General features: G+C 41.0%; 1 protein-coding gene and 1 non-coding gene across 7 annotated transcripts in view; both read left to right on the forward strand.

Moving 5' to 3' along the window:
- The first annotated feature begins 214 nt into the window (after positions 1–214).
- Positions 215–26,877, forward strand: part of elf1 (E74-like ETS transcription factor 1) — a 38,719-nt gene continuing 12,056 nt past the window's right edge. The window contains exons 1-3 of one of the 6 annotated variants that reach the window (XM_086222000.1): positions 215–417; positions 1,250–1,601; positions 26,679–26,877. The exon at positions 26,679–26,877 is cut by the window's right edge and continues 86 nt beyond it. The gene's annotated coding sequence lies outside the window, so the exon portion shown is untranslated. Of the gene's footprint in view, positions 418–879; positions 1,602–11,004; positions 11,282–22,316; positions 22,355–26,678 lie in introns of those variants that run through there. The other 5 variants (XM_086221997.1, XM_086221996.1, XM_086221995.1 and 2 more) reach the window with 5 other exon arrangements.
- trnae-uuc (transfer RNA glutamic acid (anticodon UUC)) lies at positions 611–682 on the forward strand. The gene has a single exon. It is a non-coding gene; the product is annotated as a tRNA-Glu (tRNA).

A 26,877-nucleotide genomic window follows, 5' to 3' on the forward strand; every position in this document is an offset into this window, starting at 1 on the left:
AGTCGCATAAACACAATTAACGGAATCACTGAAAATAATTCAGAATGAATCAGATCTCATGTGCAAACCGCTTTCTGAACAAGGCTACTTACATTACTTTTTATAGAAAGGAGGAGCCACTCTTTTCAGATGGGCCATTCCATCAAAAATTACGTCATATGTTTAGCACCTATATTTAGTTGGGTACACGGTAAAGAATCGTGTCATTTAAGATTCTAGTCCGTCTCTCACCCTGAAGATGCTACTTTTTTGTAAATCGATCGACTGATTAAAAAATATTCATACCATATCGCATATATTTCTGGTTTAGCCAGCGACAGTCACAAACAAAAAGTATTTACTGCTGGCAGTGGCACCAAGGAATTGTCAGTTACATTAAGTGACCACTAGATGGCAAGAGACTCTCAACTGAACAGGGTAAGTCATTGACGAGTTGGTTAAATTCAGGTAGTATTCAGTACGATGGAAAATATGACGAGTAACCGTCGTGTAAATTGCAGGCTTCAGCTCTGTGGAGAACTGAATCCGAAAGGAAAAATAAAAAACGAGAAGGCATTGAACATTTGAAGATATAATAAGTTTGATGTTTTTCTCCACTGTTTCTTACATGTCCCATATGGTCTAGCGGTTAGGATTCCTGGTTTTCACCCAGGCGGCCCGGGTTCGACTCCCGGTATGGGAACTGGGTTTTTCTTATTTGGAATATATGTTAAATTGTGCTTTCCATCAAAAAATACACGAAGTTCTAGCGAGATGTACTTCGACAGAATAGCTTTCGAATGAAAATTGTCATTTTTCCATTTGTGGGTTAGTTGACACAGCACCACAACATGCCTTTTAATTCCCAAAGAATCTAATGTTAGACTCCGCCCGTTACGGAGTCCTCAATTGCTCTCTTCAAAGAACTTGGACAATCCCGGAAGATGCCCATCTCCTCTTACTTTTCCTTGAGCTTACATACAGCGGAAAATTACTACAACTGACATTTTTCCGCGTTTGAGGAACGCACACCTGTGACTGCGTGAACGAACACTGTCGCTGAGGTATCAGTTTGTTAGCTGAAATATAACGTGAGCATTCTCCGTGTTAATAATATTAATATCGGGGGGGGAAAAAACGAATGGACCCATCATAATTCACATACAATGAGATTTTAAGGCGGACAACTGAGTTTTTGTTGTTGTAGTTTTTCAAGTTTTTCACCATGCTACAGTTTTTACAGCCTTTCCTGAATCTTCTCTACTACTAGGCTCCAGCCAAACTAGGGACCCGGGCCAATCATTTCCCAGGAAAATGTGACTGCTAGGAATTCCCCACACATCAGCCCCTGACGAAGAAAACTGTAACCTTGTGTGTGTGTGTGTGTGTGTGTGTGTGTGTGTGTGTGTGTGTGTGTGTGTGTGTGAGTGTGAGTGTGAGTGTGTGAGGGAGCTTAGAAAAGCAGCAGCAGGAGGGAATCGTTTAACTGACCGGTGACTGATGATGATGTAGCTCTAGTTGCTCTCACAGAGAAATCGGGACTATGTTTTCCTTACCTGTTTCCTGAGGATAACCTGGATACACCTAGGGAATATTCAGCTCCGGTGATAACTCCTACAAGGGTAAGTCCACGGAGAATTAAAAAAAAAAAATCATGTTTTATTGTTTGTTCATGGTGCCAGTGCTATTAGCCTCACATTCCCTGTGGGGCAATGTTGAGGTGAGTTTATATGGAGCTTTTAATGTGAAATAATAAGAACTTGTAGTAGATAATGGGATTACACTGGTAACACTGGTAACTGGTGTGGTAGCAGTTTATATATTAAGAGTATTCTTCAGTATGAGGGAGTACTTAAAAGTTTATACAGCCACAAGTAATGAGGCATGACTTGAGCTCATATGATGTGAGTGGGAGCTGCCTCCGGATACATGACCTGCAGACTTTGCTTTGCCTGCTATCCCAGATTTCTGTGACTCCCCTCTTTGTCAGTCAGTAGGCATGTGACTAGACTGATGGCTTGTATGTGAGTCTGTGTTTGTTAGACAATTAAGTGCTTCAGCAGAACCCTCCTGACAATGCCAGCGCTACAGTTACTACAATCATTAGAGTATGGCTGTGTGTTCATATGAATACTTTTGTTTGTTTGTGTTTTACTGGTATTAACAGAGCTCTTTTTTGTGTATTTTAGTTACTATGACGTTCATTTAGATTTCTTCAGTCAGAATTACATCTTGACCCGTGTCTGTGGTTTCAGGCGTGGCATCAAGTCCTGTGGTTAGCCAGGGAAACATGGAAAATATGAAGCTACTGTATGTAATATAAAGCGCTTAAAATAATTTGGCGACTCCACTGCTCCTGGCTGGAGTTCATTGGTGCTAGAGACGTAATTTCCTCAATTTTGCATCTAAAATGTGTGTTCACTGTTTTATCAGTAAACCATCCTCAAAAGAAACATCTGTACGCACACATCCAAGTGATCCTGTATTCATTGTCATTTGTCATTCAGTTGGATGTTGTCTTATGCATTTCAATACAGAACGATTCATATATAATATGAAGAAAAACATTCTCATACCAGATATCTGGGCCTGTCATTATACAGAAATGAAACACACAGTATTGCCTTAGAGACTCACAGGCCTAAGTGCTGTTTTGTAGTTTTCTAGTGCACTAAAACTTTGACTCTCATACTCAATAAAATCTATGCCAAGATGAATTATATCTTTGCTACACATGGTAAAATGTAAAAAGCAGCCTGAAACTTTTATCTTTTCACACGACCATTTGGCGACCCCAGAAATGATCTTGCGACCCCAGTGAGGGTCTTGACCCCTAGATTCAGAACCACTGATTTAGAGGATGTGTTGTTTACTGTCTGACTCCATGGTCATTAACATTTTGGTAGAAGAACATTGGTTGTATCCCACAAGTGACTTGATATATGTCATCATGGGCTCTATTATTACTGTTGATTGGTCAATAAAATGATGGTCAGATGTTGCTTCAGCCTTAGTGAAGATGAAATTACACTCAGGATATGGAACCACTGGAATTGTGTCATCCATTCCACTGAAGCTGTGTCAGGCTGCAAATATTCTCAAAAATGGATTTCGGAGAGTTTCACACGTACTGAGCTCTTTCTGTCTGAGGACAAATATAGAATAATGTTGTTATGTGTTATCTACTTCTACAAATATTTGTCTGCAGTGCTCGATAGGATACTTCATCTTTGAATAGTTGATCAATCCTCCTCTGCACTGAGCCTAAATGTTTCCCAGATGTTTACATTTTTGGGCAAAGATGCTTGTATCATGGGACACACAAACAAACCCTCATTGGCCGGCTGTAGTTGCTCCCTTTAGAGGAGGCGGCAGTGACGCAAAGGGAAGGGAAGCTGCCCAGCGAGAAGACAAGACCAGCTGAACCCTCCAACCCATCACCCACCCTCCTTTCCCATGGTGGGAACGCTGGCAGAGGCTCGGGATAATTGGAAACCTCAATCCACTGAAAGCAATTATCCCGAGCAAGACTTTCCAAATATACTTTGCCTCCAGTGTGGAGTCGTCTTGTTTGTTTCAAGCATGTGCCCTTGTTTTAGTAACATCTTGCCATGCTCTGCCCACACATCTCCTTTGCCTCTCCCCTTTCTGCTCTCTGCACTCGTCTCCAGTGATATGGTAACTGGTGGGTGTGTGTTTGTGCAGCAGACGGTGTGGCCAAGGCTAATGTAATTCCTGGTAGCCTTCTTATCCCGTGACAGTGATGTCACAGTTAGCAATCTCAGCAGCTGAGGAAGAGTGTGATGAAGACCTAAGAATGACAGAGGAGAGCTGCTGTGTGCTGTGCTGCCTTTTAGTGCTGTGGCCTCCTCAATCATCCTCTCTTATTGGAGACCTGCCTGCCTGCCTTAATGGGCTTTGGATATCGATTTGACTAGACAAAAAGTAGAAGGAGCTTCTGTACTCTTTACAAAGCAGCACTCCACTTTCACTAAAGCTTTCTGAGTGGCTCTAAAAGAGTATGAAAGTTGGCATGTGGAGAAGGGTATAAAAATAGAAGAGCATCCCTGTAACAGTGCTGTAGGATGTCTGAGGTGTTTTGTCCATGGCTTAAGTGTGTTAACACAGTGTAAAGCCGGCTTCGCCCTAAATGCTCAGAAGGAGTGAATTAATCGAGTAAAATGACACAAGGCTGATGTTATTATCATCTAGGTGTAAACGATTGTCCCTTAGAAATTACCACAAGATGGCAATGTTCATATACTTTGACTAAATCATACGAGATGGCTGTGAAACCTCAGATGACTCAAGCAAATGCAGGAACCAATTTGTGAAAAGAGAAATAAAACTGCTGAACTTCCCTTTTTTATGTGTAGAGAGAGAGAAAGAGGGAAAAAAAACCTCATGCAGGCCCATCTTTTTCTGTTGAAGGCTTGCAGGGGAACTGTTATCATAAGTTCCTTAATTGTACGCAGCAGTTTCACCGGCTCGCACACCTTTGACACCTGAATTCAGCCTTGTCAGACATGTTTGGTGCCACTTGACATGACGTCAGAGTGAAAGGAGAGACGAGGGAAATTTCACCTGTAACCTCATTCCTCTCTCACGCTCACACAGGCACGTGACAAGGACGAGGCATGCTTGAGTTTCTCTTTTAATTTAGGCGCTGATGGGATGAAGTTCACTGTGAAGAGTCAAATGTATTTGTAGCACATGAAGGGAGACAAACGGGGTATTGTAAAAATGATGGAATTGATATGAGTAGACATTGTAGAATATTATCTAACATAAAGGGGAAAAAAAGCAGAAGCATTTTCTTGCCTTTCTGGAGGTCTTTGCTCAATTTTGTGATTACATATTGACTTTATGGTGAGAACACATTTGAATAAAAGGAACAGTCTGGGAAATACTTTGGAACTTTCTCTTGCAGAGGGGATTAAAAAGAAATACTTTCAGTATCACCACCAGCAGCAGGGTCAAGGGTTAAGACACAGCAGGGACAGCAAGTCTGGCTTTTTCAGAAAGTACCATCCAGCTAGCAACATCTTTAATGCTCACTAACAAACACACCATGTTCCCTTGCTAAAACCTTACACAGAAAAATGCAAGAAACCAGTGTTAGTAAGTGAGGTAATGAGATGTGTCTGTTGGATGATTTGGACCATCAGGTGAGCATTTTCCCTGTATTTTCTTAATTATGCTTTGTAAAAGGAACATGCCAACTTTTTGGGAGATACACTGATTGGACATCCTCCTTACTAGGACTCAGCTGGTCTCTGTGGGTCTCAGCTCCCCATTGCGCAGACTCATCTGGTTCTTTGGAGGATGGCAAATAAGCATATTTCCCCAAAAAATAGTTCAGTTTTCATTTAAGCTAACCAGTTGCTGACTAGCTTGAAAAACTGGATCTTCACATCTTGATGTCATCTAGAAAGCCAATAAAAATTTATATCCAACTCTTGCTTTAATGATAAGAAATAAATTGCATTAATATCATAACTTCAGCTGAAAAGAGTTTTAGAAAAATGAGGCCGTCACACACAAGCTTAGCCTCTGTCTGCAGGGTGAACTGATGAATCAGAGTATATAGTGTGGATTCTGGCAGCATGTTGACATCATGAGATCAGTTTAACTGCATTACTTAGATATTTTTATGGTGCCTGCAGAGGTTGATGTAGGGACACCGAGTAGTAAGCACTATTACTGATTACATGGAGGAGTGGCTTGGTTTGTGTTGCCTGCTGTATTCTGACCACTCAAAGTAGTTCCTCTCAACAATAGAAACTGTATTCGTCTGCAGCAATTCAGCACAAAATATGCAAACAAACTGACGAGACATGGAGAGCAGCGCAAGTAATAGAAGTCGTCTCTTAAGGAGCAGATTGTCAGCTGAGGCGATCAAAACTCTTCAGGGGCAAAGCACAAACAGTGTGACAAATGTCTGAGCAGGCGAGGAAAAAAACAGGGAAACATCCGTGGAGAGGCAGTTATCTGACTACACCATCATGAAATTCTCCTTTTTTTTGGGGGGGGGGGGGGGTAATTTCAGAGTGGCCGGCTGTCCTCAGGCTTGTTGAATTATTTAATTGCACGCAGCCAGAGGGTATTATAATCTAGACCCTGAGTGACAGAGCAATATGCTCTCAGGGCTTTGTGGCATTTTATTAATAATGAGCTCCAAATAAACTGGGACTCTCCAGTTTAAAAACTGCTGGTCGCTGGTGGAGCTGTCATGCTCTGTGGTGCATCCCAGATGGAATATCTAAAATTCAGCAGTGGTTTATGATTTGCAGATGTCTATATGAGAGACAGTTGTAGCATGGTAAGTGACAAAGTAATGTCTGTCTGTCACTATCTGAGTGCAGGATGGTTGGCCTGCTCTGTGTTTTATATTTAATGAGTCGTAGTCTGCTCCTGCAGAAGTGGATTTGGAAGCAGTAGACCTTAAGTCACTTTACCAGCTAGTTCCTATATATATTTGTGTGTCTGAGTGTATGAAGTGCATCATTGACAATAAAGTAATTTTTGACTATTACTCAAAAAAGACCCCATTCTGAATATGATGAAGGATCAGGCTTTTACAGCAGTTTTTGACCCTGTGTGGCACGTTGTTTTTTTGCCAGATGCATAAATGTGCTACCTTGAAGCTTCACCTAAAACGTGCATTTGTACTCACAACTATGTGTTGTGGACTCACAAAGATCCTTTTCCCCTCCTCCTGCATCAGGTCTTTGTGAGTCTAGAATGCAGGAAGGGCCAGCCACACATGTTAGTTTCAAGCTAATGGTCACTGACAGCTAACATCAGCTAAAGCAACAGATCCGCAGCAAAACTGCCCCAAAACACCCAATCTGTCAAGCATATCATCTGGTGTAATCCGCATCTTCCCTATCCAGCTGTATGCTCAGTAATCCACACACACACACTTTGATTTGAACTATAACCCTTCCGGGATGAAACATCCATTGCGTCGTCATGGTATGAATCACTCACACTGTGGGCTGACCATGAATACATTGTGTGTGCACTGTTAGTTCTTCATCTACGTAGCTCTTTGTTGGGTCTACAGTCATGCCTGGTCAGCAGGGTGAATCACCGGAGAGACCCCGAATAAACTCAGCCGCTGTCACGTCATCAGACCTCCAGACAGAGTCGCTGCCCTACTTTTGCACCAAAATCTCTGTGACGTTTGCATATCACCAGTCCTTCATTACACCTGACACCTGACAGATGTTTTTCTCCAACCATATCTCACATATCAGGCTGTCAAGGATTGTTGCTAAATGTTTGTTGGCTTTTATGACTCTCCAGCACTCAAACATAACCCTTAACTGAATGATGTGAATTATCTGAGAGCAGTTCACAGTGGAGTGGCTTGTCTGCTGCAGTTTTAGAGGTCATGTGAATCAAGTTCAAAGAGGAAAAAAATGAAAGCGAAATATATTAATTCTGTCTGAGGGCTGCATTTGACGACACCACGATAAATGTGTGGCACATGGTCATAGAAGTGAAACGCTGACGTTAAAGCTGCAAAAATGAATCAATTGAAAGAAAATCAGATTTTCAAGCAGAAATTCCAACATTTGCTGGTTCCAGACTCTTTAATAGAAGTATGTGCTGCTTTTTATGTCATTTATGACAGAAAATGATGAGTCTTTCGACTGTTGGATGGTAAGAGTAGCAATTTGAATACAGCATTTTGAGTACTGGGCAAGTGTGCTGAGCATTTTTTGAGAAATAATCATGACTTGCAGAACTAATTGCCACATTAAATGCTTTTTTCAGAACTGGTTAGCAGTTACTGATCCAGTGTCAGTCCCTTTAACTCACAGAGGCCTTCACCACAGCATCGTCTCAGTCCAAATTAACTTGTAAGATACTCTAGAAGATGGGGGCTTTGAGTCCTGCTTGTGCTGCGGTCGGCTTCTGTTATGCAGCGTTATCACATGAGAATAGCCAGTGGCCTATTTCTCATTCACAGGCTGAAAAGAAAAGGTGTGTCCTTTTAGTCAGGTGGCTCTGCAGTGATCACACTTCATTTTTTTCGTTGTCAGAATAAAGAAAGAAGATAATAAAGGATGTGACAGTTTTTTGTTTTGGCACTGTTTCATTTTTATTTATTTTTTTAATCCCTGTCTCAAAACAGCAGCAATTTACACATTTCAAATGCAACGTTTGTATTTGATTTGTTGAGCAAATCTGGTTAGTTTGGATATGTTTGTAGTGCAAATGCGGTGAGTTTGTCTTCAGTATTACTGCAAGATAATTGGAAGAATTTCTTTGGGAAGGATAAGTGGAAACTTGTTTTGTTTTTTTTTCATCATTTCATTCAGAAGTGTTAATAGTTTTGTCCACATCTGAGGTCATGGCGATGCATCTCTAAACGATGTAAACAACAGACCAAAGACTTCTGGTGGAATTACAACATGTTTTTCCCTGCTTTTCAGCTGCTTCTCTACTGGATGAGATCTTGTAAACATGGCTTCCTAACAATCCAGTCGCTGTATTCTCTCCCAAAACAGGCACTTACTCAATATGCTGTTATGTGTTTCAAACCTTGAACAACCCACTGGGCTGTAATTAGCTGTTTGTATTCATGTTTTTTGCTTGTTTACATTGCATATTAATATTAATAGAACCCAACCACTATATCATTTTATCCTTTTTTTTTGCGTATCATAGCCACTATTGGCTTACATGTTGACTTTTTGCTACATTGTTATGTGTTGATAAGACCTTTCTACGGTATCATGATATTGGCTGATTGAAAAATTACATTGCTCTGTTTATAATTGTAAATAGAACATTTAATGATGTGGCAAGATCTTGTGTAATGTTATGTTTCAAAAACCTTGGAAAGTTATTCATGTTTTTGGGTGACCCTGTAGCTTGTATCAGAAGATATCATCAATATGGACTATTGAGAAACAATTTCCAATTATTTATGCTGCTATTTGAACTCCATTCTCTTGTGATCAGTTGACAAATATTCAACGCACATCAGACTGTGCTGGTAATTTTGTTGGATGAAAACTTGTGGGACAAGTTTCATTCATGCTGAAGTACAAAAATGTCATCAGGAGTAATTTTAGGAATTTCTTTATTAGTTGTTGGTCCCAGTGTTGGCTTTAGTACTTCATTAATTATGAATTTATAAATTAAACTGATTCATATACAACTCAAATATTAACCAGAGCAATGCAGCAGCTCTCCTTTGGCTCCAACAGTGTTTACAGAGATTTATGTATGGTTTAGAAAAGGTTGCTTACATGTAAATGAAAGTGTGTGTTCTTTTATGTGCTTACACAGTTGTGTGTGGCTGCTGCGTTAATCTTCATGGTTGCTATTACTACAAGTGAACGGTTTCCTACAAGGATGTAGGCTGTGGACAGCATGTCCAGTGGCAGTTATAAAAAGGAGTTGGTCCCGTGTGACGTTCCCTCACAGTGTTGCTCAGAAGAAAACCGCTTCTTGAGGAAAAAAACACATAAATGCTTCATAAAAGTGTTAATATGCATTACAATCATGCTTTTGTCTTTGTGCTCTGAATTAAGGATATTACATTGTAAATGGAACATGCCAACTTTTTTCAAAAATATACTTCTTGTCCATTATTTTTTTAGCTTTAGACAAACAGGTAGATACTCTTCTCTCCTCTCTACATTACAGACTTCCAGACCCCCCATTGGACCCCCCCCCCCCGTTAGCTTAGCCGCAAAGAATTCTAGAAGAGGGGTAGAAGAAAGCTGTATCGAAAGTCATCAGATACACTTTTCTCCAAGCAGCCTGTGCAATTCAATATCCGAATCCGAATCCGAATACTTTATTCATCCCCAAGGGAAATTCTGTTTGTAACAGTGCTCCACTCAACAACAACAAACAGGGAATGAAGAGAAAAATAAAATCTACAAGTTCAATGAAAATAAACTTTTTAATATATTACTGTGCTTAGGATTTTCGAAAAATCCTGTGATGGGAGTGTATTTGTTCCCATTCCACTCAGAAGAATCAAGCGTTAAACTTTGTGTATGTATTTGTGTGTAAATGTGGTGTCATGTGAGGAACTGAGTGGATACCAGAGTAGCAGAGATACAACAATGACTAGATTAATTATAATAGACAGAAAGTTATCCTGCAGCAATATAAACAATCTGTTAAGGCACCCAAAAATTCAAAGCATTTCTTATTTCAACCTCTCAAATGTGAGGATTCACTGTGTCATGTGATATTTTATCTTAAAACCCTTAGGTTTTGGACTGCCTCAGTTAAATAATCAGCGGATTAACAGCTAATGAAAATAATCATAAATTGCAGTTTTAGATGAGAGAGGTTTGGAGTTGCATGACATTTATGGTTGTGATACAAGGGGATTTTAAGTAAGGAGTCTTTACCACTTCCTGTTTGCTCGAGTGTCATTTCTGATAAAGGTTCTTATCAAGTCTACATCTACAAGTACACCAACTAGAAGACTCTTGTTAAAACGTTCATGCATAATCTGACCCATGACACTGAAACAGAAATTACGGTTCTTGCTGCATGAGTTCATGGTTTCATTTCTTGGTCATTGGTAGAAGTTGTGCTGGGGCTTTCTATATCAGGGAGAACAAGTCAGCAGTTTGATCCCTCGCTGTGGACGTTAATGTGACAAAAGGAGATGTGAACGTTACTGGACCTACAGATTTTAATCAACATGTCTGAATTGCTCCTTATTGTGTGGTCAAAGTCTAAAGTAGGTGCGTACCTGTCGGCCTGTTTACTTACACCTCTAGCACTGCTCCTCCTCTGCAGGAGAAACCTGTCTATCATCTTTTATGCTGTTTAAGGTATGACCCGCTGGTTGGCCCTCTCTGCTCTCCCCTCCCCCGCTGTGGTCTTGTCCAATCCTCACCAGCCATAGCATTCACCTGAGAGGATTTGCATTTTGGGCTGATACCGATCGCTGATTGGCCAGGTGAAAGCTGTCTGCCTCGGGGCTTCCCTACCAATGGCGACAGTGGTGCGTGACTCATAGGGAGAGGACAAGTTGCTTCACTACACTTCTCCTTTTTCTGTTTCCACCAGTAGCCATTGCGCTCTTTTTTTTTTTCTTGTTCTGTAGGTTTGTTTTGTCACTGTCAGAAAGAGGTGTGGGGCTTGGCCAGTTTTCCACACCTTTGTCACTCTTTAAAGGCTTTCTTTGGATTATTACCCTTTTTTTTCTTCTTTTATCTTTTTTGTCACCGCTTTCATTGGTTAATGAGATCTACACTTATTCGGTTGCTTGCGATTATGGATCTTGTGAAACGAACCCTGTGTCTTTGAGGTTAGTGATGAATTGTTCTCCTTTTTTATGTTTTTTTTTTTTTTTTTTTACAGTTTACCCATTTTAATGGTATCAGTGTCGATGAAGTATTCTAGGGCACCAAAGTATGTGTGAATCTATATTACAAACATTTAAGACTTTGAAAATTTGGCAGATAAATAGCGGGGTTGCCACTATGTGCAGCTTTGGCTTTGCCGAAGCATTTCGTGGGACGTTTGACATATCATGGAGTTATAAAGAAAGGTTGTAAAGAAAAGTGATTATTTTCTCCTCAGATTTTCTCCTTTCCAGCTCTAAAGTAGATTTTTCCAGGATACAGTGAAACAGCATTCATAGTTCCAGCGTTGGAGAAATGGCATATTTTGAGTTTTATTTTGGAATGCACATATTCAAGCTTTTTGTTGCTTAAGAATGTGTAATAGGGAGTAATAACTTTGAATTTCAGTGCTTGTCATTGTAGGAAGACTTGCCTGTTGCTTTCTTTTCTTTTATGAATTGTTCCCTTATATGGTGTGTTGAAGCAAGGCGGGAGCAGTATTTTGCAAGGCTCTTGACCAAGCCCACATGGGTTTTTCATAGTGTAGTAATCAGTAATGGCACATCCCAGTAATTTTGATCCATGCTTTGATCCACCATGGCTTCTCAGGCTTAATACAGCTGTTAAAAAGAATGTTAACTGCTGCGTTAGTTGAGACACATTACTGCTGTGGCTTTGCTGTTCTTGTTTTCCACTGTCTTGTGCAAGGAGGCAGCCATGCAGGGCCACATGCATCATAACATCAGTTTATCAGGGCAAAATGTCGCTCATTTTGAAATGTGAAATGACCAGTAGGTTCACAGGGAAGTTGCAACCACCATATCTTGGTTCCTCTTCTATATTTGTATGAGTTTACCTTGCTGAAACTCTTTTTCTTACATCAAACTTTTAAATTCTTCTGCTTAATTTTGTTGAGTATGTGTCTCCAGAAGTTGCTCTGTAAAGCAGCGATAAAAGCCCACTTCCTGTTTCACCAGAAATCAAGTCTGCATTTTACAGACCACACAAAACATTGTGCACAACCTATACCACTGAACAAACACTGGCACAGTTTGGGCAACCTCCAGGTTTTACACACACTCACACACAAACACACACACACACACACACACATCTCAGGTGCTACTGCAATGTGTTCTAAAGTCCTGAACCAGTACAGGCCTGTAACTTCCATCCAGTTTTGGTTAGACATTTTTGTGCAATAGTATACAAGATTGTGATTATTTCATTGGTTTGGCATCGGAATAGGATTTCTTTCTTTTTTCTTTTTTTTTTGCTCTAATGCATGATGTAATTTGCAGTTGGGGCCCAAGACAGTGAACACATGACTTGAAAGATACCAGAAACTTTCTTGTTTAGGCAAAAGTTACTGGACCATTTGTAGGTTTGGATCAGTTGATCGTGAGCTGGAAGAAATCAGTTTTTCTGTGTAGTAGCATCAACATGTGAGCCAGTGTAAGAGAATAGCTCTGTTGTGTTGAGCAGGTATGAGTTCGTATGTGACCTCACTTTCATCAGACTGTGCCCTCGCTGATTTGGATTGTAAATGAGGATGAACTCATACTGCTGGTGCTGTTTAAGGAGCCTTTGTGTATCTGAGCAAGGGGGAGCTGGACAGTAGCGGCAGGCTGGCTCTCCTTTCAATACAAAGTCAACAAGTCTTGGCCTGTAATTAGATCATTTAGCTTGGACAGGATGACAGAGGCTTGTAAAAGAGGAGCATGACGAGGTGGCGGGGTGGAGTTTATTTCTACAGCGTGATCAGATATGTTAATGTGGAGGATTTATCCAGGTTTATGTTACAGATGCATGCCACAAAGAGAATAAACACGGCTTTAGTTCACATGCTCAGGTACAGTTTCTTGATGTTTTGAATTGATCAATGCAAATCCAGCTTTCTTCAGCGCAGGTCCTGAAAAAAGTGCATATCAAGTTTTCCTAATATTTCATTGATTCAAAGTCAGAGGCTTATTATTATTATTATTAAATTGAGATATTTTTTGTCTAAAACAAGAAAAAGAGGTAATGTTTCTTTCATGAAATGTCTTAGGTGTCACATTTTTTCTGGCTGTGGCAAAAAATGACAGATGAGATCCATTTGTAAAAATAAAAGAAAACAAATCTTTTAAATATGATGTTGATTCAACGAACTTGTCATGTGACCAATCTGTGTCACCTTCCCTTCTAACTAGCTGTGTCATTTTTTTTTGAGGGGGGCTGTGGAAATCATGCCCTAATAGTGAAACTAGAAGGTATATCTGCCATGTTTACCAGCAGTCATTATCTTCTAATGAACCGGGTGGAAAATATTAACAAGAAAAAAAAGAGTCTGAGTGTGTGTCCTGTTTTGCTTGGTTTGGCTGTTTCAGGATTTGCATCCTGTTTCCATGTCAGTTTCTCCATTTCTTCTTTGCCATTTAGATATTTCCATAGCGCTCTCTTCGATGGAGATCTGAAGGTTAAGAGAAGTTGGCTTCTGACGGGAAGTTTTATGACCCACTGGGAAAATTGAGGTGGGGAAAGTTAATGTGCAACCTTCTCCTCGGCCCAAATGGGTGCTGACAATGTGTCACTGAGCAAGGCATTTTATATACCTCCAGCTATGCTCAGCGGTTCAAGGCCAAAAGCGAATGTTGTGCTAGTAACCCTCCCTTTCCTTGATAAATAAAGCAAAAAAAAAAAAAGAAATTGATTGAGCAACTACCTACCAACGTTGCAATCATACTGGGAGCGTGCTAGGACTGGCAGCCCATCATTCTGAGAACACGTCCAACCAAAGCAGGGATCATCACTTCTCAAGTCCTGATCCTACACAACTCTTTCCCCATTACTTTTCAGTCGAGAAAAAAGAAAAGAAAAAATCCAATTAAAAAAAAAAAAAAAAAAATGTACGGCTGCACTCATGACACTTGTTTGACTTTTGAGAACTGAGAAAGAGGTGACGTAAACTTCCAGGTTTCTCGAGGATTTCCTCTATCTGTTTAAGTAAAATAAAGTATGACACCTTTGAACTCTAATTCCTCTATTTACAATTTTATACATAGAACATATCGATGCTATGGGTTGGGTTGGGTTTTTTTTGCCACCACAGGGCCCAGAAACAGACCTGTGCTTGTGACTCATAATCCCTGCAAGGGTTGAAATAAGATTGAGAAAACGAAGAGGGATGTGGAATATCAGGTCACACCTTTTGATAACTCACATTCCTGGTTATGCAATGTACCATGCTGGTCAGAGCACAGATTCTGTGATAGCAGGAGCTAGAGTCTAATCTTAACGTGGCTAAAAACATAAACACTTCACTGCAGAATTACAAGTTTAGTCACAGTGGCAACATACTACTTATTGAGATTATGAACTTGAAAAGTATTTTAAGGTATGAACTAATTTAGATAGACCGATTCCTTCAATTTCCATCAGCATAAAATTAACCTGCAATTGTTTTTCAAATCGGATCCTTTTTTTTAGGCAAACAAACCAAAAAAAAATGCCACAATTCTTAGGTTACAACATCTGAAATGTGAGGAGTTGTTACTTTTATCGTTTCACATCAGAGAAATTGTGTCTTTGGATTGTGAACTGTTTTATTGTTTGAAGAAAATATTGATGAACAATTTACTCTATATGTATTTTAATATTTTGTGTCCTAAGGACTAACATATATTTGATATATTACAGCAAGTTCAGCCCTCAGATAATTTCTAATGAACTTCTTACCACCAGAATATTGATGAATCATGTCACGATGAAATAGAAGTTTATTTACCTTTGCACACTGAGCTGGTGTGGGCGGAGGCAGGTTGAGGTGTAGGTTTATTTTGCGCCAGATAAAAGAAGCAAGCAGAGGCTCATAAATATTTCCATTCCAGGCTGTTGTCAGGGTCTGCCTGCATTTGATGCACAGCCATATGTAATTATTAATTCATTTCTTAAAATGGACATGTGATACATATTTATTTGCTTGACAGCGACAAATTGTGAGAACCTGATCGTAGAATGCGTTCAATAGCCCCAAAACACACTTGCAGCACAGTGTTTTTCTTTCCAGTTAAATGGACTCCACCCTGAATGAGGTAACACAGCTCAAAAAATAGACTCTCAACTGTGAGATGCATGTGAACATAAAAGGGTGAAAATAAGTTTTAGATGAGTTTTTGCTGGGGTCTATTGCCCAACTCTCTCATACTAAATATCATGTTGGCTTTAATGCAGTATTGCTTGGTACAAAGAGGTACTCTGACTCGGAGGCACAGAGGGAAATTGATTCCCCACATGGTTTTCTTAGGCTTTGGTCCCAGATACCCAGCTGCAATGGTGTCTGGAAGCCTCTTCAGCAGCTGTTCTATGGAAAAAGTGTCCATGCCCATTATGAACTGAAAATTAACTGATCTGTTTAACTCTTGTTTTAGCTGACAAGTTTCAGGTATGGTGGCTAGAGTTTTAACTTTATGAATGACTTCACTTACTCATTTTTGTCATGAAACCTTTTCCATCCTGCATTGCTCTCCTAAATACCATCTTTGTCCTCTGTGTTTATGAAATAATGTGAAATGACAGAACTTTGACAGAGGTGTGTGCATTTCATTTAGTTCAAGCTGACACTTAAAGAGCCCCGTTTACAGCGCCGCGTTGCTTTTTTTTTCATGTGCAGTCATGACGTGAGAAAAACGAAGTGCTAAACTTCAAACCCAACCTTAACCCTGTTGAGCATTAGCCCCTTAAACACTTTTCAATGTGGGTGCGCTTTGTCACTGTTGCCTTGCCATCTGTATAAGAGAGTACACACATACTAAGTGGAAATGGAGCAGATCTTTCTGCCTCTGAACTGGCAGCAAATGTAACAACGCAGCATCGACGTCGTTAAGCATTAAGGGACAGTTGAAACGACTCATTCAACTCACTGTTGGGTGCACATGTTGTGTTTCTATTGCCGAACACCGGAATGTGAAAACCTCAAGTTGGAGTGGCGTTATGCCCCCTGTGGTTTGGAGCGTAATAATGGTGGGGACATTTTTTTACGGCACTGTTGGGGAATTTCTGTGAAAAAGGGGCTATTAACTCCTGATCCTAACCGTAGCGCTGGGTAGGCTAACATTTTTTGGTGTCAGCGAGCAGTAATGCCATCATAACCTGTCGGCATGTTATTATTCAAGTGACCTGAGAGAAAACTCTACTTCTGCCCCTCCTCTTAACTCTGTTGTCAAGAGTTGGCAATGGCGATGGTTATAATGGTCACAGCTTAGCAGATGCCTAAATATGTAGCTTTATAGAAAAGACATCGTCATGGAAATTCTATTTTCAGTTCACAAGGGACGATAATGTTTGTTCAAATCGAGATGAGATAATCAATACCACTAACGCTTCTATAATCTCTCTCTGTAATATGTACTAAAGACAGGAAAAATGACAAACAGCTTGCTTTCCTCTCTACTTTGATAACAGAATCCTTTATAGCTCACTGATTAACATGTTATGAATTGTTTATTTAATCCCCTGCAAAAATGTGGTATTGACCTTGTCGTCTTACTGAGCAGGAAAGGAAGTCATTGTTTCCCTAAAATGTTGTGAAGTTCCTTTATTGCCTGCAGGGAGTGCTGGTCCTCGTTCTTGAAAACTAAAGTGTAATTTTTCTCCTTACAGTGACCTGAGCAGTCCATAGTGGAGTAGCACTAAAAGCAGCTGTGATAAAATAATCAAGATTGTCAGTAACAAAGCGCGAGCCTGTTTACTACACATGGAACTTGTTTGTGTGTTTATGCTTGTCGGTCCTGGTTGTGATGTTGATACTCTGGGTCTTTTCTGAGGCCCATCTGCTTCTCTCTCCTTTTCCCACCACGGAGCCTCCTTTCCCAGCACTCTTGCGCTGTCTGTTTGTTCCTAAGCAACCGCCACTCCTTGTTTACCTGTACGTTGTAGCATTGTGATTCTCGTCAGAAGACCCCAGCCCCTCGGGAGAGCGACTGTCAGGTCTCTTTATTCAAAGTAGTGTTGAAGCAAAGGTTTCTGTGTACACGAGCCTATTGTTACTGAGGCTCCTGAACAAGCTGCTTTATTAAACATGTCTTCCCCTTAACGTATTTGTTACAGATCCCTAATAAACAATAACATTGTGTCAATAATTTGTTATATAAGCCCATAGCCTGTCTCTTTAAGTAGATAGTTTATTATCCTCATCTCCTGTTCTCATGCTGCACCTTCCTCATCACCTGATCGTCATAAAGGAGTGTACTTCATAAAGCTTTCTCAAATATTGACCATTGCCGTGCCAGACTGTCCCTCTGCCTTCGGGAGAAGGCTCCAAAACATCGCTGAATGGGTTATCGGTGATATTTGATGCCCTGAAATGAATGACCTTCTGTGTTGTTCACCGTGTGCATGTCATTAAGAAGAGATCATGCAACTGAAGTCATGTTGTAATAGCTCAAGCATGCAGGCATGACTTCACGAGTTGTCACTGTTAGTTCCTTTACAGAGCCCCCCCGCCCTCCCCTTGTTTTAAGTGTGTGCCTGACGTCCTGGAAAGCAGTGACTCTGCACTTTTGTTCAAAGATCCAAGAGTGGGGCTCATGTTTACAGGCTCTAAGATTAGATAGAAACATTGGCTAGTGATACCTAATACCACACTGACCCAGTATCAAATGGTGTGAAATCAGATAAGCTCACTTGAAGGGGGGCTAAGCTGTCTCCGTGTGAGTGGTCCTATCCATGAGGATTTACAGGGGCTCAGATGAGAAGAGCATTATTAGCTGTTAAACTGAGGCTTGATCTGTGGAAATCTTAAAAACAGCTTTGCTTGAGCTGCCAATTAGCAGGCCTCGTTGTGTTTTTAACCTTTCCAACAGAGGAAACATTTCATAAATCCTTAATTAATATATTAAATCATAGCAGGAGTAGCAGGGCCAGAGCAGCTAAGACGAAAGAAAGAAGCCATGTTGTTTTAAAAAGCAAAAAGCTGCTGTTTTACACGACAGACTTCTTCTCTTCCACCAGTTTCACATTGCTGACCTATTTCCTACTCAATACATCTATTTTCCCCCAAAAAAACACTCTTCTAAGGAGACCTTGACCCCAAAGAGTAAGACAAGACAGAGAATAGCTTCATCCGTTTCCTCAGTGGGCGTGTTGTCAGTTACAGATTGCTGCATGCCTGACTATGGGTGGACACATCAGCCTGCGTGTGTCCAGACCTGTTTGGTATGCAGCCTCCTCTGCAGCAGCCGGGTACCCTGTTCCCACCCTTAGACTCACACTTGGAGCCCTGAAATTTTCACTGCGCCATCAGAACATGTTGCCCTGCCCCCACAGCACAGAAAAGATGGTGTCGAAAGTATTTTGGCAAGTTTCACACTATATATAAGCTTCTATAAGTGGTATGATAAGCTAGATGGCATATCGGCGTGTCATCCTTCACCCTATTTTCATTTAAGGTTGGTTGACAGTACAATGCTGGTATTCCTCCAGATGTGATATCCTGTCCTGCTGTTGTCTTATATGTTAGTAGAAAACACCCCAGTGTTTCAAAGGCAGGACCATTATGCTGCACTGTTATTTCTTTCCACTGTAGGACTTGAGAGCAGCTTTGATTTGGAGATTTTGTAATCCGTTGTATCTTCTTTGTGGATTTTCTGCTCCAGCTTGCTGTATACATGTCTAATGTAAGATTGTTTGGGACTTGCATATGTTATAAATAGATGTGAATTTCATTTTTCCAGTCTAGTCATGCATCAAATAGCTCCCACCCAGCAGCCAAAACAACAGCAGTCAGGATGAAGCATTTCAAATATGTCTGCAAGAGAGGAATCAACAAGGCCGTGTGAGAGACAACTGACACACGCACACACATGCACAGACTTGCATGTTTTTTCTTTTTTATCTTGAATTAGGATTTGAGAAAATGAAGCAGTTGTTCAGAAATCCAAGAGATATGGGAAACAATACTTCCCAGTAATACCTGAGAGTTTGATCATCTTCAGAGAGGAATACAGTTCTGTCATCAGTCTTCTTGTGGTCTGTTCTGGGAATGAGTTCAATGGACATGGTTATGTTCTGTAAAAATGGAGTAAACATGCCATTCATCAAATTCACCAATGTGTGCAAAACAGTCGTTTTAACAGTTAGTGGTGTTGCTTGTCCACACCATTGTTGTGAGACAAGAAATTACAATCTAAAAATGGTTCTAATGTGGCTGAATGCTCCATAAAAAGTGAGCTCGTATTGATCTGCACATTTATAACAGGCTGCAGTATCAACTCAATCTGTGGCCTGTGCATGCCATGTCACTAAACTGGCTTTTTTTCTCCCAGTAAAGCCATGTCTTTGTAGATAAAAGTGAAATCACATTTTGTGATTTTTCAGAAAAAGTGTGATGTTCTAGTTTCGCAGTTTTGTTACACTTTGATTCGATCAAATCAGACAAATCAAAACATCTGTCCCTCCTTTTTTATTGACAAAAAAAGCAGAAAACCTCCATATTGTTGTGCTGTTTCTAATTTATCTTGAGTGTGTAATTCGGAAAATATGACACTTCTCAATAATGGAGTCAGTTGTTAGTCGAGTCTCTCTTACTGATAATGTCCAGATGCTTTCATAAAAGCTGATTTCCGTGTGTGCAGGAGAGCAGCACACAGCATTACAAATGCAATGTTTGAACTTGGTGCAGATGTGTTTTCTAAAACCAACCTGCAATTTCCTGCCCCATTTTCACTATTTCAGTGGTTCTTGCTACTTGTGACATGTGGCCTATTACAACATAATAGAAATAAGCTGCTGGGGGGGGGGGGGGGTGGTGGGGGTGGACTAATCTGTTAAATTAAAACATGACTAACTGAGCCAGAACCTTGTTGGATTCATTTAACACCTGGCAGGACGGTAATAATAAAGTCAAAAAATTAAATTGAATCTCCCTTTTTTAATTTGAAGTTGTTTACATTGATTCAAATATGTTAGTGTAGATTTCAAAGCTTATTATTTGCTCATATGAACTAGAAGCAGCTGTTAATTTAGCAAATGGAATTTTCTACATTGTTAATGAATGGCTCATATGTGCTTCAGGGCAGTTCTTCTCTGTGGCTCATAAAAAGTTAGTGCTGTCGTTGCACACAAAGCCAATGTACGTGTCTTAGGTTTCGACCTATAAATGAACACAGTGTGACAGGAACTTCGTCGTTCCTTCTGAGAAGTTCTGTAAAACCACCTCATGAGGCCGAGTAAGGGGATGTGTGTGTGTGTTGTAATGCTGTCTGTGTTTTCACACCTTGTATCATCATTGTTGTGGAAGAGATGCCTGTAAATGGCAGCTGTAGCATCGAGACCCCTAATGTCAGCATTTGCTGTGATAAATAACTGAAGTTTGAAAATATCAGAAGACAAGACAACATCTAGTGGTTGTTCACTTGCAAATGGTGAAATATCATAGCAGCAAGCTGCTCTTCGAAAATTGGCAGTGTTTTATGGTTTTTTTTGTACTCAGAATATTGGAGATTAGAATTTAAGTACCATGCAGTATGTCAGTCATGGATTTAGTTATTATTAAAGTACCAAACAGTTCAAAGAAGACAAACATTTTTGTCATTTACATCACTTGGGGAGATACTTCTACTGGCTTCTACAGTGTTATTCATATAGGAAATGCTAACTGTGTCACAAGAGAGATATCTACGAGAGTAATATGTTGTTGGAGAAGGAAGGAGGGGGAGTTGAGAACTTTCCGCTCTTTCCTCACAGAGTAACAAAAGTGTGGTTTAACAGACAGGAAGCAGCAGAAACCCGCTGCTCAGTGATGCTGTTCGTGTGAGCACAAAATTCACAGGTCAGTTTGTGGGTGTTTTTTTTTTTTTTTTTCCTTCTACCCACTTCTAAAATATGTCACTTCTATTTCTGGCTATCTTTATTTCTGTCCAATATGTTGTGCTATGATAAAGGGCATGTTAGAAGACATAGCCAAGAGAGAAATACGCATATTTGGATAAAAACTCCAAAAGAGAGCTCAGGGATCTGGTGTTTTGGGGAATATTTTGATCTTTTGTCTCTAGAGACATTACTCACTAAGATGTCATCTTGCTTCGGCAGAGAATATTAAAGTTAATGTGTTGTCCTCCATTCAAACAAAAAACAAAAACGCAGATGTTATGCCCATTAGTTTGTTAGTTAGCACAAACAGCTGTTGTCACACAAAGGCATGGATCTAGAGAGCCCCGAGCCGGAGTGGAAAAGTACAAGCTTCGCAGGAGATGAGATTAAATTCCATTCTGCTTCTGAAAGGCTGTGCTCGAGTTGACGTTTTTCTTTCAGTCTTCATTTGGCCCTGGCACCACAGAGCAGAAATGCCTGCCGGTGCAAGACAGACACAGTTGGTGCTGCCTCGGACGCTGTTGCCTCTTGTCTTTATTTCTGGTGCCATGTGCACTGTAGCTACGTGCTATAAGCCGGTGTCTACGCCTGGCTCAGTAACATATCATCGCCCACACACACACACACACACACACACACACACACACACACACACACACACACACACACACACACACACACACACACACACTGTGTCTGGTCTAAAGATTGCACTGTAAACAGTCCTTTTACTCAATTCTAGCAACACTGAAACATGGTGAGACATGCTGTATTGCGTAAGTTTGGCCATAAATCAAACGCAGGAAGATTTTACGGTGCTGAAGTTGTGTTGAAAATGTTGTGAAATCCTTAATTGCTTTCTATTTGGTGTTATTCTCTTCAGTCTCATTTGATGTGTTTTCAATTACTCAACTAATCCATGTGTTATTTCATCCATTAAGCAGCATTTTGTGGCATTCATAATGGCTATTGCTGCATAGCTTGATTGCAGATGGCTAAAATATGGATAAAAGGAAACTGCTGTCCAGAAATGATGCCAGGAATCTGCTGATGCCCATACTGGCTGTGTCACGGGGCGTCAGGAATGAGCTTGAACCTCATATCACTGAGTCATTTCCTACACAGGAACCCGGCGGATCCTGCAAAAACAGCATCTGTGCTGACAGCAAGTCAATAACATGGTAGTGGTGAGCGCACATATTCTCTTCCACCTTACAGGTTGGCATTTTCCTGCAGCTGAACTGTGAAACCTTCATAGGTTTCTGTCTCTCTCTCTCTCTCTCTCTCTCTCTCTCTCTCTCTCTCTCTCTCTCTCTCTCTCTCTCTCTCTCTCTCTCTTTCCCTCTGTTGATAGAGCGTCTAGGCGATGCATGGTGACAGGCAGAATCACCGCTTGTGTCAGTGGTGCAGACTTTGCAGCTGTTAAGTGAGTTTAGAGAGACTTCTGATTTATGTCCACCTCGGTTTTCACCTCACATATCTGTGCCATCCATACCTTTGTGTGAGAAATGGATTTCAAACCCAGAGGAAGACCATTCGCTCTCTGACATCAGCATCAGCCGACTCCCAGCTGTGTGAAAGCTGTATCACAACCAGCTCGCCACACTGCTGAACAATCATGTCACCCGAGCAAATCAGCATTTTTGTAACCTGAGCTGAAAATGGCTGATAAGTAAAGTTTGCTCTGGTCCCTTTCTTACATCTCACAATGTTTGCACTCACCACATGCAGGGTGAGTCATTGCATAGTCATTCAATTGGCTTAAATTGCCTCCTTTCATGGTCAACAATGAGCTCAGCTGAAGAGACTAAAGCGGGGGAAGTAGGGCCTTCTGGGAATGCTCCATTTGTTCATGAATCCTGACTCTAATTGGTTGTTATTGCGACTGGCAGTCACCATGTTGAAGGGGTGGAGTACGCCAGTGTTGCTTCATATGCTTCCTCTGTCTCCTCCTCAACCAGGCTGCAATATATAACAGACAGACATTATCGCTGGAGGAGATGAGCTTGATAGAACGAATCACATCAACACTGCACCACATGACATACTACCAGCTGCAAGGACAAATAGTGCAGGGCATGCACATCAAAAAAATGTCTGCAGAAGCTGGATGGCAAGATAAACTGGAGGTAAAGTCAGGTAAAAAAATCTGCACTGATTGCTCTCTGCTAGGTTCATCAACAGAGCGATGTTACGTTCCAACACACTCCTCTTATGACTGTTAAATGTGGCAGCCTGTCATTTCAATTTGCTGGGAGCAAATCAGAGCAGTGGGTGAAGCTTCTTCTTCTTCTTTTTTATTTTTGACCAGAGTTTTTTAATTCATAGACCTGCAGCTGATGATTACTTTCATCATTAGCGATCACTCATGTAACTAATCTGTTGACTGGAAAAATAATTTTTAGTTCACATCAGTAATCAAAAGACATTTGGTATTTTTGAACGGGTGAAAAAAATTAGGGCTGGGTCTTGCCAAGGACCTCAAGTTTGAACACAATTTCAAAAACTAGAGACGATTCAATTAATCCCATCATTTCTAGAGGGAGTCGACTGAGGACCTTCAGGTATTTGTGATTTATGCACATTATTGACCTTAAACTTATTTTTCCATCTAAAACTTCTTTATTAAGCAAAGAATAATAACATGGTTACAAATGTCAGAATGGAAAAAAAATTGAAATGGAGAAAGAAAAGCAGACTTAAAAGTGGACTACAGGAAATCATGATTAGGATTTTTCCTTTTTGTGTGTGTCATAAGTTACTCAAATAATGGAGAAAATTATCTGATTAAACAAAAATGAAAAAGATCACAAATTGCTGTTGTAAAAAAAAAGACATTTCTTATAATAAATAGTCAGTGAATAAAGACAGCTTTCTGTCATAAGTTTGCAGCCCATGTAGACTACTTATTTCTTGATTTGTTATTTAAATCCTCTCCTGGAAGTTGTTTAAATCCGTACCAATCAACATTTTAGAAATAAAACTGATTAAGGTGCTTTGAGGAATGTAGTTGTGTGTTGTTATAAATCCACAGGGAGTTACTACTCGGCTACACAACAACTTTACAGCACATTTAAGTGCATTGTTTTGACATCCTATCCAGCATCTTTACCGCTCGTCAACCTGGTTTACGGTAGCAGCAAACCCACCGCATACTTCCTGCCTGACACCAAACCAGAGACACACAAAGTCAACACCCAGCTGGTGAACATAGTGAAGCGTTTAGCAGCTCAAGCATCTAATATTTCTCTGTGGACTTGATGGAGACCTGAACACACCTCCGAATGAATACTTCTGTTGCGCTGTGCCTGCTGAATATGTGAGGCGTTCCTTCTTCCGTTAAGTTTTTAACAGCAGAGGGTGTTTGGGATTCTAAGCCAGCATGCCACACATTTCAACTACAGGGTCGCCATCAGGATAGTATGCTGGCTAACCACAGTAAAAGACTGTCAATGCAGGCCCCACCCAGAGCGAGTCACAGACAGTATATTTACTCGGTGAGGACTATTATGCATTGACGAACATCCGAGCAGAATCCCTCCCTTCACTCTTCTCCTCCTCTTCATGACGTTACCGATGCAGTTCCAACCCTGCCCCTTTTACTGGGACAAGGCAGCTGTTGTCATGTGCTGAGGATAATGTGCAGGCTGCATCTGACTAATGGCTGGTGCTGTTATATCCCTGTCTGCTGTAAGCGCCATGCCAACTCGGCCACCCAGATCAATGAAGCACTGACAGAAAGGATGTAGAAAACACCGCAAACACCAACTCAGTGTGACACATTATAGTACAAGTGCAGCTGGCAACTTACATAGAGAAACACATACATATCAGTCAGACCTCAAAAGTGAAACTGACAAAAATATATAAATAAAAAAGGCTTTTATCTTAATTTAATTTAATTAGCCATCTGATATAACGTGTTTTTGATATTTCAGCTTGTCGACTCACAAGCTGAAAAAACCTACTGCTCCATCAGTGTCCATAAATCTGACAAAACTGTGAAATGTCAGAAAGGGGAACCAATATTCCGCTTTACAGAGAAAGATTATATTGGTTTAGTGTAATGTGTCTTCTCATTTGTGGGAGTGTACTGTTGGCTGGTTGGTTTTCAGAGTGATCCCATATGATGTGTTTATCTCCTTCCACATGGAGACGTGTGGGTGTCTTTTAACATTGTCTGTATACATATGTTCCTCCATTCGGGAGCCTCACATATTCTATGCCCTCATTTTGGCTTCAGTTGTCGTCACACTCCCCAGCAAACATGCCAAGATGCTCAGGACACTGAAGAGCTGCAGACAGATGGCCTCACTGTCCAGCTCTGGCAGAGGTGGGCATGCATGCTGCCCAGCACAGACAGCCAGAGGGATTGAGTGGAGTGAAATACTAGCCATCCCCCTTTTTATCGGCACTCCCAAAGTGATACTTCTCAGACCCCTTGCCACATGTTACTATTCTCTCAAGATGTTTAGCGAAGAGATAAACTGAATCTCATCATTTATTTTGGCTCCATAAACTACACTGGAGTCCAGTTTTTTCTATCAACCCCCCTATCCTCTCACACCAACTCCAAAATATAATAGGATCTACATCTTTGTCAGAGCCATTTCAAAGCCCACCCTTCAGCTGAGAGAAAGCAGCCATGTTTGTATGTGGAGGCTCGCGTGTGTGTGTGTGTGTTTTTATGTAGTTGTGAGTGGGCGGGGGAGTTACTAAACTTTGCCATCGCTGACCTCCACTGTTGTCAGCTCTTTGGTCTCCGGGAAAGGACAGGGTGGGGGTGTTAGTGGCCCTGGGGTCCATTTATTCTTCAGCGTCGACCCCTCCCTTCCTTCAACCCTGAAACCTGCCTTTGGGTATCAGGTTGACGAGACACACCTCAACACACACAAACTCACAAACACTCCATCAAGCACCTCCCCCAGTCTCCCCTCCACAACCACCAACCATGATCACAGTTACTCCCCGAGGGTCAGCACAGAGGGGCTTCCAGAGCATAGTTGGATGAGTGATCTCTCGCCCTTGTGGTGGGAGGCTCCCCCAGTGCATCGTGATCTAGGGCGGTGTCTCACTCCCGGGACAGAGATAGTTGTGAAATAAGAGATGTTAGTGAGGTGTTAAGAATTAAATTAGTGTCAGTTCCTCATTACATGCTGCTCTCTGGCTGCACAAATTGAAAAGATTCATGCATATTTTTAACTTTGAAGCTTGAAGAGGGTAGACACATCGGTTTCAGGCCAACACAAAAATTTCCAATCTGACATTTTGATTAAGATTTGATCTGGACATTTAAAGTAAAGTCTCCATGATAAAACGAATCCTCTGCTTTTTGCTTTTGTTTTTTGGCAAATGTTATTGACGTGATTCAAGAGTTGATCAGAGGGTTATAAGACAGTGGAAATTAGTCACTAATGTCATATCTCACCTGTCCCGTGACTATCACTCATCGTTTCCTGTCTGTTAGTGATCTAAAACACTTCTTGATTGTAGCCTCTCTTTCTCCTCCAGGTGTAGATGCTCCAGGTGCAGCGGGACCCAGCCTCCTTGTCAGAGAGGGACGAGGCTGCTTCCACTGGGGCCGCGCCGACCCTCTGAAACTCAGCTTGTGGTCTCTCTCTCTCTTCCCTGCACTGCTCAACTGTCCAGACAGAGAAGGACAGGGAGGCCATTTTGTTAGGAGCCAGAGTGGGACATTTAAGTTGACATC

The sequence above is a fragment of the Aulostomus chinensis genome, chromosome 13, assembly GCF_037954235.1.
Source record: "Aulostomus chinensis isolate RoL2024-O1b breed Wild chromosome 13, RoL_Achi_v1.0, whole genome shotgun sequence".
NCBI classification, from domain to species: Eukaryota; Metazoa; Chordata; class Actinopteri; order Syngnathiformes; family Aulostomidae; genus Aulostomus; species Aulostomus chinensis.